The 14,220-nt window shown below is 34.5% G+C and overlaps 2 protein-coding genes across 2 annotated transcripts in view; one reads left to right on the top strand and one right to left on the bottom strand.

The window, feature by feature from the left end:
* Positions 1-5,929, bottom strand: part of LOC138702666 (lipopolysaccharide-induced tumor necrosis factor-alpha factor homolog) — a 34,359-nt gene extending 28,430 nt beyond the window's left edge. The window contains exon 1 of the mRNA XM_069829994.1: positions 5,682-5,929. The gene's annotated coding sequence lies outside the window, so the exon portion shown is untranslated. The remainder of the gene's footprint in view (positions 1-5,681) is intronic.
* Positions 5,930-9,305: 3,376 nt separating this feature from the next.
* LOC138702829 (vesicular glutamate transporter 1-like) overlaps positions 9,306-14,220 on the top strand; it is a 107,546-nt gene continuing 102,631 nt past the window's right edge. Inside the window, exon 1 of the mRNA XM_069830144.1 lies at positions 9,306-9,349. The gene's annotated coding sequence lies outside the window, so the exon portion shown is untranslated. The remainder of the gene's footprint in view (positions 9,350-14,220) is intronic.

Genomic DNA, 14,220 nt, shown 5'->3' with positions numbered 1-14,220 from the left:
AGATTTCTGCCAAGTCATACATGTCACCATTTGTATCAATCTGAAAACTTATTTCAGTAAATGGGCAAACAAATATTATAAATGGTAAAAATATACCAAAATATACCAATATATGAATAGCTGTTTGATGTGAAATAGATAGGTAGGTAGATAGATAGATAGATAGATAGATAGATAGATAATAAATCACTCGTTCACTCAATCAACCGACTAATCAGCTAGCGAATAAATAAATAAATAAATAAACTAATTAATCAATCACTCGTTCACTCAACCGACCAACCAACCAACTAATCAGCCAGCCAATAAATAAAAAATAGATAGACAGACAGACAGACAGAGAGACAGACAGACAGAGAGAGATAGATAGATAGATAGATAGATAGATAGATAGATAGATAGATAGATAGATAGATAGATAGATAGATAGATAGATAGATAGGCAGGCAGGCAGGCAGGCAGGCAGGCAGGCAGGCAGGCAGGCAGGCAGATCACTCGTTCACTCAATCAACCAACTAATCAGCCAGCGAATAAATAAATAAATAAATAAATAAATAAAGTAATTAATTAATCACTCGTTCACTGAACCAACCAATCAGCCAGCCAATAAATAAAAAATAGATAGATAAGTAAATAAGTAAATAAATAAATAAATAAATAAATCATTCGTTCACTCAATCAACCAACTAATCAGCCGGCCAATAAATAAATAAATAAATAAATAAATAAATAAATAAATAAATAAATAAAAAATAAATAAATACATAAATAAATCACTCGTTTACTCAACGAACCAACTAATCAGCTAACCAATAAATAAATAATGAATGAATGAATGTCTATGAGTCTGCATAGTAAATGTCCTCTCCTCTCCTCTCCTCTCCTCTCCTCTCCTCTCCTCTCCTCTCCTCTCCTCTCCTCTCCTCTCCTCTCCTCTCCTCTCCTCTCCTCTCCTCTCCTCTCCTCTCCATTCCTCTCCTCTCCTCTCCGAGACTGAGTATCTGTCAGCAAGATGATGTTTGCATAATTATTGCCACAGTGCTTTGATTCTCATTACTGCTTGATCGTAAGTGGCTCAGTAATCGCTCATGATATGCTAGGGAATCTCAGAAAATCGAAATCCTGACACCGAGGTCACAATCGACCGCCCAGCTTGTTTCACAAGTTGTCCTGGTTTTGTCGTAAACCTCAACTGACACCCAACCATTTTACGTTCATCTCTTTGTGCATGCCACTTCATTAGCAACAGGCATGGGCAATTACTTGACGGGCCGGGATCATCCTAATGCATTGCAGCTCAAATAGACTTCTTGTGCACCATTTATCTCCAGCCATTACTATAATTTTGGTCATGGTCTGTCAGAGCTCCACCTGAGATTCGGGCTGAACTCTACTGTAGATATCTGAGTGTTTTAAAATCGCTAGTTCATGTAGTGAAAAATATAATAATACTAGTGGCTTGTGCAGCAAATGCTACAAACTAAGTTCATTAGACGTTCAAATAAACATTTTTCAGATTTATTTTCAATGAAGAATACCAGACATTCTGAAAGTTATTTGCTTCCATAATAATGAAACATACTCTCTCTCGAGCCAATACTGAAGAGAACCACGCATATAAATATCTACACCACACCGCCATTAAATATATGAAAAAAACCCAACACTACTTGATTAATACCTATAAAAATATTTAATTTTTAATATTATCTTACGTAAGTTTTATAGCTTTCAGTAACATATACTATATATACTATATAGCCGCCACTCAGTAAAATATAGAAATAAAAATCTAATTTAAGTTATTCTGTACATCTACTTATATAACCTCAAAACGTTTCACTTTCATATCATCAATATAGCATTAATATGTATAATTAATAAAAAATAGTCACATCATGGCATTAACTACAATAATATTTCATTTCTATTGGTAATAATGTCATCAAACCACCTCAAGTTTTGTGGTTTTTAATATCCAATACACAGCTGTACTCAGAAAATTACACACCGCAGAATCGAACCTGTAAATTATTTTTAGTAAGTTAAGTTTTTAATAACCAATTTAATTTGAGCTCTAAATATGTCAGCATTCTTGCAGATCATGGCCTTCGTGTAATATTGTTTACTGTTGTGTGTGTTTTGTTTTATTCTGAAATGCAATTAGCTAGTTCTCAAAACTGACGACAGATGGATTTTGTAAAATAGAAAAATTATGTTGAAAAATTGACATTTCACTGAAAACTACTATTTTTCTGAAAAACTTTGAGTTCCAAGCTTCAAAATGAGGGGTCATTTATTAAAATCCGTTCAGCCGTTTTCCCGTAATTTCCATTACCAGTTCAAATTATATATATAGATGATTAGGACATACGTACAGCAAATTCTGATTGCTTGGTTCCACAAACCACAGCCTTCTGTATTTTTTTCTGAAAGAGTCCAACTAAGAAATAAATGTGTTCTTATCATGACCAGAGAGATAGATGGTCACGATTTCGTTACAAAAGTTTAAATAGAAAAATGGAAATAGGCCTATACATAACTATTGCATCAATATAATAATAGTAGTAATAATAATAATAATAATAATAATAATAATAATAATAATAATAATAATAATTTAATGACAACATTTGAAGCATTTATACAATTAGATTTTAAGAAAATCAATCAACGCTATAGGAAACCGTTGCTATACACAAAACAAAGAACGGTGTCTATCAACAGCAATATCAGAAACGCTGATAGTATACTGATAACTTCATTGAGATTAACGAATGTCATCTCTTGACAAGAAACATGAGTTAAAAGCGAAACGAAGTTATCACAAAAAATGATCACCACGAGTGGCATTTGGCTAGATAATTTCCACGCGAAAAATTAATCTTTACGTATGAGTGCATTCCATTATTTTTCTCTGAAAGCAGAGGTTATAGACACATACCTCAGCCTTATGAAATATGAAATTCGTTGATAGACATTAATTCCAGAGGGGGAAAAGCAACCACCCTACGTCGCACCCTCCTAAATGATACAAATTAATCCCATCCGAGCTTTGTCAGTCTTCATAGGTACACAGAAGATGTCTTTCTTGGAAATGACGAAACCACGTTTTTTTTGCAGGCTTCTATTATTTTCACTTAACTGTACTTGGCATTTGAAAGGGTTGTGAAGTACCCCCTCCCGAAAGGGCTCGATTTGCTTTGTCATTGCTGCTGTGACACTACGTGCCAGAGTGCTGCATTGGAGTTTAATCGCTCGCTTGAACTCGGTCGAATGTCGCACGCTCGAGCGAGATAAGATCGGTCGTGATACGCTCGTAATAAATAGAAGCACAGTACGAGGTCATCTCGCCGACATGTATTATCTTGTATGGAAGGCGACAGATAAGATACACATATGTTTTGCTCACACGGTAAAAATAAGGCTTTATTTTCTGCGTTTATGACAAACGTTTAATGGAACGTACCAAAACTGGAACATGAAGTTATAAATAAAATAGTATGAAAAACTTCGATATACAGTTATTATTGCTAATTAATAATTATTCAATATTTGATTTACCACATATATAATATGATAGGTCCATACATAGTGTTCCGCCTATATACTGCGACAATGTAGAAACTTTTACAAAATATTATTGATATAGCAGTAGATTAATAACAATATTAGTACAGAGATAACGTCACAGAAAATATAATAAAACGAATAATCATGCTGCACAAATGTTACAGACGCAAAGATTGATACACTAATTATTAGAGATTATTATTATTATTATTATTATTATTATTAGAAAACTTGATACATTTCTTGCATTATCACGATTATGTTGTCCGTTTATAATAATTACATTTACATCCAATAACATCTATCAGATGTGGCAAAAACAAAATCACTCCTGTGTGGGGGAAAAAAAAAACATTTAACTACAACATTTGTATTACATTTTAAAGCAAGTTTTGTAGTTGTACTATGGAGAGGTTAGTTAAACACTGCAAAGTTTTGAAATGATAAACATCTATGATGTTACTACACAGTTCATCACTATAACAAGAACGAATGTCTAACGCTCGGCTTATACCGTTCGAGGATTTATCGCTCGTGACAATTTTACCCATCATGCATGTGCGCTACCTATCGGATTATGCTATGAACTACTTGGCGCTCGAGCGAAAACGTCCGATGCAGACCTCTGCTCCGTGCACTCTTGACTACACAAGAAACATCGAATTTTTCATGAAGTTCAAATAATTTGAAATGTACTAGATGGATTCTTACTTCCTAAATTCCGAGAGTAAAGAAATGTTCAGAAAAAGCAGAGGATTATGCTGCTGCTGCTACTGATGATGATGATGATGATGAAGATAATAATAATAATAATAATAATAATAATAATTACTTACTTTTACGGAACCCGGAGGTTCATTTCCGCCCTCACATAAGCCCGCCATCGGTCCCTATCCTGAGCAAGATTAATCCTGTCTCTATCATCATATCCCACCTCCCTCAAATCCATTTTAATATTATCTTCCCATCTACGTCTCGGCCTCCCTAAAGGTCTTTTTCCCTCCGGCCTCCCAACTAACACTCTATATGCATTTCTGGATTCGCCCATATGTGCTACATGCCCTGCCCATCTCAAACGTCTGGATTTTATGTTCCTAATTATGTCAGGTGAAGAATACAATGCGTGCAGTTCTGAGTTGTGTAACTTTCTCCATTCTCCTGTAAATTCATCCGTCTTAGCCCCAAATATTTTCCTAAGAACCTTATTCTCAAACACCCGTAATCTCTGTTCCTCTCTCAAAGTGAGAGTCCAAGTTTCACAACCATACAGAACAACCGGTAATATAACTGTTTTATAAATTCTAACTTTCAGATTTTTCGACAGCAGACTGGATGATAAAAGTTTCTCAACCGAATAATAACAGGCATTTCCCATATTTATTCTGTGTTTAATTTCCTACCGAGTATCATTTATATTTGTTACTGTTGCTCCCAGGTATTTGAATTTTTCCACCTCTTCAAAAGATAAATTTCCAATTTTTATATTTCCATTTCGTACAATATTCTCGTCACGAGACATAATCATATACTTCGTCTTTTCGGGATTTACTTCCAACCCTATCTCTTTACTTGCTTCAAGTAAAATTCCCGTATTTTCCCTAATCGTTTGTGGATTTTCTCCTAACATATTCACGTCATCCGCACAGACAAGCAGCTGATGTAACCCGTTCAATTCCAAACCCTCTCTGTTATCCTGGACTTTCGTAATGGCATACTCTAGAGCAAAGTTAAAAAGTAAAGGTGATAGTGCATCTCCTTGCTTTAGCCCGCAGTGAATTGGAAAAGCATCAGATAGAAACTGGCCTATACGGACTCTGCTGTACGTTTCACTGAGACACATTTTAATTAATCGAACTCGTTTCTTGGGAATACCAAATTCAATAAGAATATCATATAAAACTTCTCTCTTAACCGAGTCATATGCCTTTTTGAAATCTATAAATAACTGATGTACTGTACCCTTACACTCTCATTTTTTCTCCATTATCTGTCGAATACAAAATAGTTGATCTATGACGCCTAAAACCACACTGAATAATAATAATAATAATAATAATAATAATAATAATAATAATAATAATAGAAAGAGCTGAAGACGCCATACTTACTGGCAGCACCTGTTGCTCGTCTTGACAGCGCTGTGTTATTGACGCCCTGCTAGAATAGCCTGCCTAGAAACCCTACACCACCCCTCTCTGGTTGATATCGACTCTATTTCAGGGTCTGTGTCGATCCATGACAACTATTGTATATGTTGACACGAGGCTCTCATGTAAAGGACAGACTTCAATATTTACCAATCTGTACCGCTTCGTTTGCGTTTCGTCTCAGGTCCAACGTTAGGACGGTTAGTTTTCCATCCAGGTAGTCATATAAACGTATAGCCGATACTGCATTGTTATGAAGATATGGCAACATTGCGTTACTTCAAAGCTAGTCTACCAATTACTTACTTACTGGCTTTTAAGGAACCCGGAGGTTCATTGCCGCCCTCACATAAGCCCGCCATTGGTCCCTATCCTGAGCAAGATTAATCCAGTCTCTACCATCATATCCCACCTCCCTCAAATCCATTTTAATATCATCTTCCCATCTACGTCTCGGCCTCCCCAAAGGTCTTTTTCCTTCCGGCCTCCCAACTAACACTCTATATGCATTTCTGGATTCTCCCATACGTGCTACATGCCCTGCCCATCTCAAACGTCTGGATTTAATGTTCCTAATTATGTCAGGTGAAGAATACAATGCGTGCAGTTTTGTGTTGTGTAATTTTCTCCATTCTCCTGTAACTTCATCCCTCTTAGCCACAAATATTTTCCTAACAATCTTATTCTCAGGCACCCTTAGCCTATGTTCCTCTCTCAAAGTTAGAATCCAAGTTTCACAACCATAAAAAACAACCGGTAATATAACTGTTTTATAAATTCTAACTTTCAGATTTTTTGACAGCAGACTGGATGATAAAAGCTTCTCAACCGAATAATAACAGGCAGTTCCTATATTTATTCTGCGTTTAATTTCCTCCCGAGTATCATTTATATTTGTTACTGTTGCTCCCAGGTATTTGAATTTTTCCATCTCTTCAAGGATAAATTTCCAATTTTTATATTTCCATTTCGTACAATATTCTGGTCACGAGACATAATTATATGCTTTGTCTTTCGGGATTTACTTCCAAACCTATCTCTTTACTTGCTTCAAGTAAAATTTCCGTATTTTTCCTAACATATTCACGTCATCCGCATAGAAAGCAGCTAATAGTCTACCAATTACCCGTGACTAAAATGGGAATTAACATTCGGTGTTGTGTTGTGATTAGAAAGAGATGTATTCAAATTGGCCATGTCTTGTAGTTATGGTGATGTTTTGTTTATTCATGATGTTGAATATTGTAACTGAGATTAGTTTTGTGTTAGTGCCAACTGTTCATTCATTCATAGTGTTCTGGCCAAGGACAGGTCTTTCACTGCAAACCCAGCTTTCTCTAATCTTTCCTATTTTCTGCCTTCCTCTTAGTCTCCTCATATGATCCATATATCTTAATGTCGTCTATCATCTGATATCTTCTTCTACCCCAAAATCTTCTCCCATTCACCATTCCTTCCAGTGCATCCTTCAGTAGGCAGTTTCTTCTCAGCCAGTGACCCAGCCAATTCCTTTCTCTTCCTGATCAGTTTCAGCATCGTTCTTTATTCACCCATTCTTTCCAACACAGCTTCGTTTATGTTATGCAATTCAATAAAGTAAATATTATACTACTCTCGGAGATGATATAGCGCTGGCCTTCTATGCCCGAGGTTGCGGGTTCGATGCCTGGCCAGGTCGATGGTATTTATATGTACTTAAATGCAACAGGCTCATGTCAGCAGATTTACTGGCATGTACTCATCATCTTTCAGCATATCGATTCCACGCCTCTGGAATTCTCTCCCTGACCACGTCAGAGACTGTCGGACAATATCAGAAGTCAAATTTAAATTAAAGAATCACATTCTAGTTCATGGAATTGCTTGTTGAACACCTGTTAGGTTGCGCAACTTCGGCTTAACCCGTTGTAAAATTGACAATTAATATGTAATGTATTTATTTATTATTATTATTATTATTATTAGTTGTCGCTATCATCATTATTATCTCTGTTTTTCTTTTTTTTTCTCATATTAGCTCGATGAGAGCTCTATAGTGTTCATTTGACTCTGTTGACTCTCTACAGGGCTTTAACTTAATTTGTATTATTTTCATCAGCGTCTGTATTTATTTTTTGTATTTATATATGCTATCTGGTAGGATGGAAGAGAAGGCCTTATAGCCTTAATCCTGTCTGATTAAATAAGTAAATGAATAAATAAATATAAATATAAAAAAATAAATGCATAAATAAATAAGAATATATATATATAAATAAGTAAATGAATAAATAAGTAAATAAATGAATATATAAGTAAATAAATAAATAAGTAAATAAATGAATATATAAGTAAATAAATAAATAAGTAAATAAATGAATATATAAGTAAATGAATAAATAAGTAAATTAATAAATAAGTAAATGAATGAATAAGTAAATGAATAAATAAGTAAATAATTGAATAAATAAGTAAATGAATAAATAAGTAAATAAATGAATAAATAAGTGAATAAATAAGTAAGTGAATAAATAAGTAAATAAATGAATAAATAAGTAAATAAATGAATAAATAAGTAAATGAATAAATTAGTAAGTAAATGAATAAATAAGTAAATGAATAAATAAGTAAGTAAATGAATAAATAAGTAAGTAAATGAATAAATAAGTAAGTAAATGAATAAATAAGTAAGTAAATGAATAAATAAGAAAGTAAATGAATAAATAATTAAATGAATAAATAAGTAAGTAAATGAATAAATAATTAAATGAATAAATAAGTAAGTAAATGAATAAATAAGTAAGTAAATGAATAAATAAGTAAATGAATAAATAATTAAATGAATAAATAAATAAGTAAATGAATAAATAAGTAAATAAATGAATAAATAGGTAAGTAAATGAATAAATAGGTAAGTAAATGAATAAATAAGTAAGTAAATGAATAAATAATTAAATGAATAAATAAGTAAGTAAATGAATAAATAAGTAAATGAATAAATAAATGAATAAATAAGTAAATTAATAAATAACTAAATGAATAAATAAGTAAGTAAATGAATAAATAAGTAAATGAATAAATAAGTAAATGAATAAATAAGTAAATAAATGAATAAATAAGTATATAAATGAATAAGTAAATGAGTGAACTCCTGTGCGACAAAATTTCGGCACACCGGCGACGCTGCTATAACCTCGGCAGTTGCGATCGTCGTTAAATAAAACATAACATTTTAACATCCATTCATGATCGTAGCGGGATTCGAACCCACGAATCTTCGGAGCGCGCGTATATCCGCCCCATATCGCCTTCAGCAATAACACTCTGCAGTTGGCAGTGCCGAGTTACATAAAATCATGCAATTTCATTTCTCTATTGTGTGTTTTGTTTCCTTTATTCCTGACTCTTTATTATTCTGTTTTATTTCTTTTCATTCTTTCTTTTGTTTCTTACCTTATTTCGTTTGTTCTTTATTGCAGTAATTTTTGTCGTTTTAAAAAAATGTTATTTGTTTTCTACTTTCGTTTAATTGTTATTTCTTCCATTTGCCCTTCTGTTAATGTGTGTTTCAGTACCACATCTAATATTGAGCTTTCATTTTTTTCCAGATTCTCTGCCGGGCTTTTGCTGTCCCCACCTTGACGACAACGGTAAGTCAATTAACCCACTTCAAACTTGATACCTATCTGTATATGTGTCGAGCGAGTTGCGTAACCTACATAGGCTGGATGCCACCATTTATAATGACTTACAGTCCCTTATATTCACTTGCTACAGTCACAACAAAATATTCCAGCGGGTTACCTTGATGTAGCACTATGGCTATGAACCCGGGACAATCAGTATAGGGACTCAACTTCGGGATGTGCGATAAACGGAAATAATGGTAGGTTATAGAGAAAACCGTTATAATGTTTAAAGTAATAGCGATGATACTATAATATTATTATAGAGCAGGCATGTCAATTGATGCCCACAGGAGCAAGCGCGCGCTTTAGAGCCCAGGACAACCTGAGCGCTTTACAGCGGAAAGGAAAGAGACAGACGAAAGAGGTAGTACATGCCGCTTGGTCGAGCTACATTCAGGAATGGCCAGCACTGATTCAATGGATAAAGGGAAGAGAACTTATTAAAACTGTATCCGTGTTAATTTTTAGATTTTTCTGAGAAGTATAAGTGCATTATAAGAATGTAAGTTTTAATTTTAATGCTAATTTTTTACAAGTTTGATTTTTTTATTCAAAAGAAATATTTTCTCAACTTTTCATATAGAAAAGTGAAATTTTCAGATATAGGCCTATTTATTTAGTAGCCTTAAAGAATGTTTTCGTAAATCTAATATACCGTATATACGTATTACTGAAGATAGTGTATTGAAAATTTTGAAAATATTCGCATGGAAATTGTTTGTAAGGAAATGAATTAACAAAGCAACTACTGTTACATCATAAGCAAAAGATACGTGCCCATGTGTTGTAAAAATGTCAGCTCTATAGCTTCAGCAGATTTCGAGAAAATAATTTAATATTCTGGTGATAGGAAGTTGCTCACAAATATCACCTTAAAGCATAATGCGATAAGAGTTTTGTTATATAATATTAGTTACACTTAAAACAGATACAGTGCCTAGGTAACTTTGCTTTGTACTGTAATATTGTTTTGATTAGTTTATTGATTACTTTTGTAAGGCTAAAGATACCATCAATATAAATTCCAACTTATCATGTCATACTCAATCTCTTTCTTTGGAATATCACTTTCTTTATGAATGATGTGTTTCATCCACTTAATACAGTATAATATTATACTACTATGCAATTTAAGTGAATATTCCTTCTTAACTCTCTATTATGTTATTAAGATTTAAAACACAAGTGCAATATTAAGAAATCAGTGTTAGTACTTTTGTTTTACAGACAATATAGATAATATTAAACAGAAAGAAGCCATATAAAAATAACGACATAAAATTTCACGTTCCGTTTGAAGTTTGTGCACCACTGTTTTCTTAATCCAACACGCTGCTTATTCATATACACAACCTTTCCCCTTTCCATACATAGCGCTTGCTGCCCGCGCACGACATCAAGGTCAGAAAAATGCGCTTGCTTTGACATCACTGTTATAGAGCAAGGAGTACCGTAGCGTTAATGCACAAGTTGCGTGCACCTCTCCCCCTCTCCCGCGCAGCAACATTCCTCTCAATTTATCTCGGCATCCAGTTGACGTAACATATTCGTGTTTGGTTTCATTGTAAAGCGTTCGAAGAGATCTACCTAATGAAATGCGAATTAATGTTAATGAACTCAAAGTTGGTTATACAGAGTGTTTAAAAAATGATGGTATCTACAGGGACATCATTTTATTTTTACTAACATTTTTAATATTAACCTGTCTATACCTTTAGAGAACCGGAAACACCGCTTGCCCCCCCCCTCCAAGACTGGAGTTCGATGGTACTGGCGTAAAACACAAATCACTCTACTAGGTATAGGATGGAAGAAAAATAGTTCATCCATTTACGTAAACTAGGAAATATCGCGATTTTGAGTTTGATAATTTTCATTAGGTTTTTCTTTAATCAAAGTACAGTACCGTATTAAAAATAAGTGTTTTTACTCACGAAGTGAGTTATCCATGCGAACTTATTCATTATGCAGTGTATACTGTCTACAGCACATTAGCGTACAATATAGAGAAAGAAGTTAAATTGAAAAATAATCATAATATGAATATTTAAACACAATTTTGAAAATGGTGGCCGTTCATTTCGATACAGGCTTCATTTCTTTTGTGCATATTATCGCACTATAGACTATTGCATCTAATTCCAATTGCCAGTTTCGTCCTTCGTACTAGTAACTCATGTTGAAATAATTCTGTACCTACTCTACGTACTGTAAATTCAATCTTCACTTCTGCCCGACCCGAAAATATAAAATTACTCAGACATGCTATCTACTGTCCGTCCAAGTGGTTATGCCGCAGGATTGTAGAAAGGGAGGAAATCACGTGACAGTTAATTACTTAACGAGGCCCTTTTATTTAAGTTAAATTAAACAGCTGTATAATATTACGTAAAAGTCCAATTCCTAAGAGAAATTAATGTTTTCAGAAAAGAGCTAAGACAGCCCAGCTTTTACAGAGGGGCGAGCAGAAGCAGGTGGGGGAAATCGGGATGCGACATAGGCAAACGGACAGTACCTGTGCGAAAATATGATTCAATATTGAAAGCTCTTTCGTCACTGGAAAACGCGAACATATTTCTGGAACGTACTATACTCAGTAACTCAGTACTGCTTACTATTTGCGGTCTTGGTTCTGTGTGGAGTTGGAACTTCCTTAGTAGAAGGGGTGGGAGTGAAGTACATTCAAAAACTCAGGTACAATAAAAATTGAAGTAAAAATAAAATGATGTCCCTGTATAATTTACAGATGAATAGTACAAACCAACTCCAGAGAAAAGGCTGCAATACACATTGGTCCGCAAATTAATCTTGTCGAGATAATGCACATTTTCTGTTGAGATTCCTTGCTGGCTAAGAATAAACATCCCTAACTGAATTCTACCTATAACAGGTGTTAAAAACGCTGTTCGCTTCTCAGAAGTGTAAACCAGGCTTTTTACATGACCCCAAACACACAAATCTATCGGATTTAAATCCGGTGATCTAGGTGGCCACGGTGCAGGCCCTTCTCTGCTTAACCCTTTGCAGTATAGTGGTTGTTCAGAATAACCATAGTTTTCTTTCTTTCTGTAAAATCATAGTACAGATGTTCCACCATGCAACCACCATCCCTTGAGGATATATATGGCATATGTGTTTAAAATTGTGTGCAGAGTTAAAATTTTGAAAAAAGAAAATTGATTGAAGCTTTGTTTTGATCCATGATATGGAAAAACATAAAAAAATCACATTTGTGCTGCAAGGGTTAACAGTTAATTTTCGGACCAATGTTCATTGGCGCATTTTTGCTTGATTCTGTAAATTACTTACTTACTGGCTTTTAAGGAACCCGGAGGTTCATTTCCGCCCTCACATAAGCCCGCCATCGGTCCCCATCCTGAGCAAGATTAATCCAGTCTCTATCATCATATACCACCTCTCTCAAATCCATTTTATTACCCTCCCATCTACGTCTCGGCCTCTCTAAAGGTCTTTTTCCCTCCTGCCTCCCAACTAACAACTCTATATGCATTTCTGGATTCGCCCATACATGTTACATGCCCTGCCCATCTCAAACGTCTGGATTTAATGTTCCTAATTATGTCAGGTGAAGAATACAATGCTTACAGTTCTGTGTTGTGTAACTTTCTCCATTCTCCTGTAACTTCATCCCTCTTAGTCCCAAATATTTTCCTAAGCACCTTATTCTCAAACACCCTTAACCTTTGTTCCTCTCTCAAAGTGAGAGTCCAAGTTTCACAACCATAAAGAACAACCGGTAGTAGAACTGTTTTATAAATTCCAACTTTCAGATTTTTTGACAGCAGACTGGATGATAAAAGCTTCTCAGTCGAATAATAACAGGCATTTCCCATATTTATTCTCTGTTTAATTTCCTCCCGAGTGTCATTTATATTCGTTACTGTTGCTCCAAGATATTTGAATTTTTCCACCTCTTCAAAAGATAAAATTCCAATTTGTATATTTCCATTTCGTACAATATTCTCGTCACGAGACATAATCATATACTTTGTCTTTTCGGGATTTACTACCAAACCTATCTCTTTACTTGCTTCAAGTAAAATTCCCGTATTTTCCGTAATCATTTGTGTATTTGTTTCTGTAAATTAATCACTATAAATTTTGAAACACCTTGTATATGTTAGCAGCGTCTCAGAACAATGTAGAACAATGAGTCAACGCTAAGCAGGGTATAGGGACCGAAGGATGTGGTTTTGTTCAGATAAACTTAAAGACAACACTAATTAAAAACAAAAGCAGTGGAATGTATTCGGTGCCTGATTATGATAGCGTGGATTGGAATTGTAATTAGTAACGGTATGTCAGGATTTAGAAGACGGAATAGATTCCAATAGCCAAGTAGATGCAGTGATTATGGACTTTTCACGCGCATTCGATGTAGTCCCACACGATATATTGTTGGTTAAACTACAATCAACGGGGATTGACTTCAGAATGCTCCAGTGGATCAAGGAATTTTTAACTTGTCGCACTCAGAGAGTACGGGTAGGGGAGGAATTATCGAACCCAATTGAAAATACTTCCGGGGTCCCGCAGGGGAGTGTCTTGGGGCTTCTTCTATTCTTGACTTTTGTAAATGATCTGCCAGTTAATATCTTGTCTAGGGTTCGCTTATTCGCGGATGATTGTATGGTATACAGGGAAATAAAAAGCCATGAAGATACTACTCTTCTCCGAAATGACCTCAAGAGAATAAACGATTGGGCAATAGCCAACAAAATGAAAATAAATTCTCTAAAGAGCAAAGCCATCAGCTTTACAAGGAAAAGAAATAAAATAGTCGCATCGTATACGTTAGGGGGTGAAACCAT

This window comes from Periplaneta americana, chromosome 7 (genome assembly GCF_040183065.1).
Source record: "Periplaneta americana isolate PAMFEO1 chromosome 7, P.americana_PAMFEO1_priV1, whole genome shotgun sequence".
NCBI lineage: Eukaryota > Metazoa > Arthropoda > Insecta > Blattodea > Blattidae > Periplaneta > Periplaneta americana.
The sequence above is the reverse complement of the archived record's forward strand: the minus strand, read 5'-3'. Positions and strand labels throughout refer to the sequence as shown.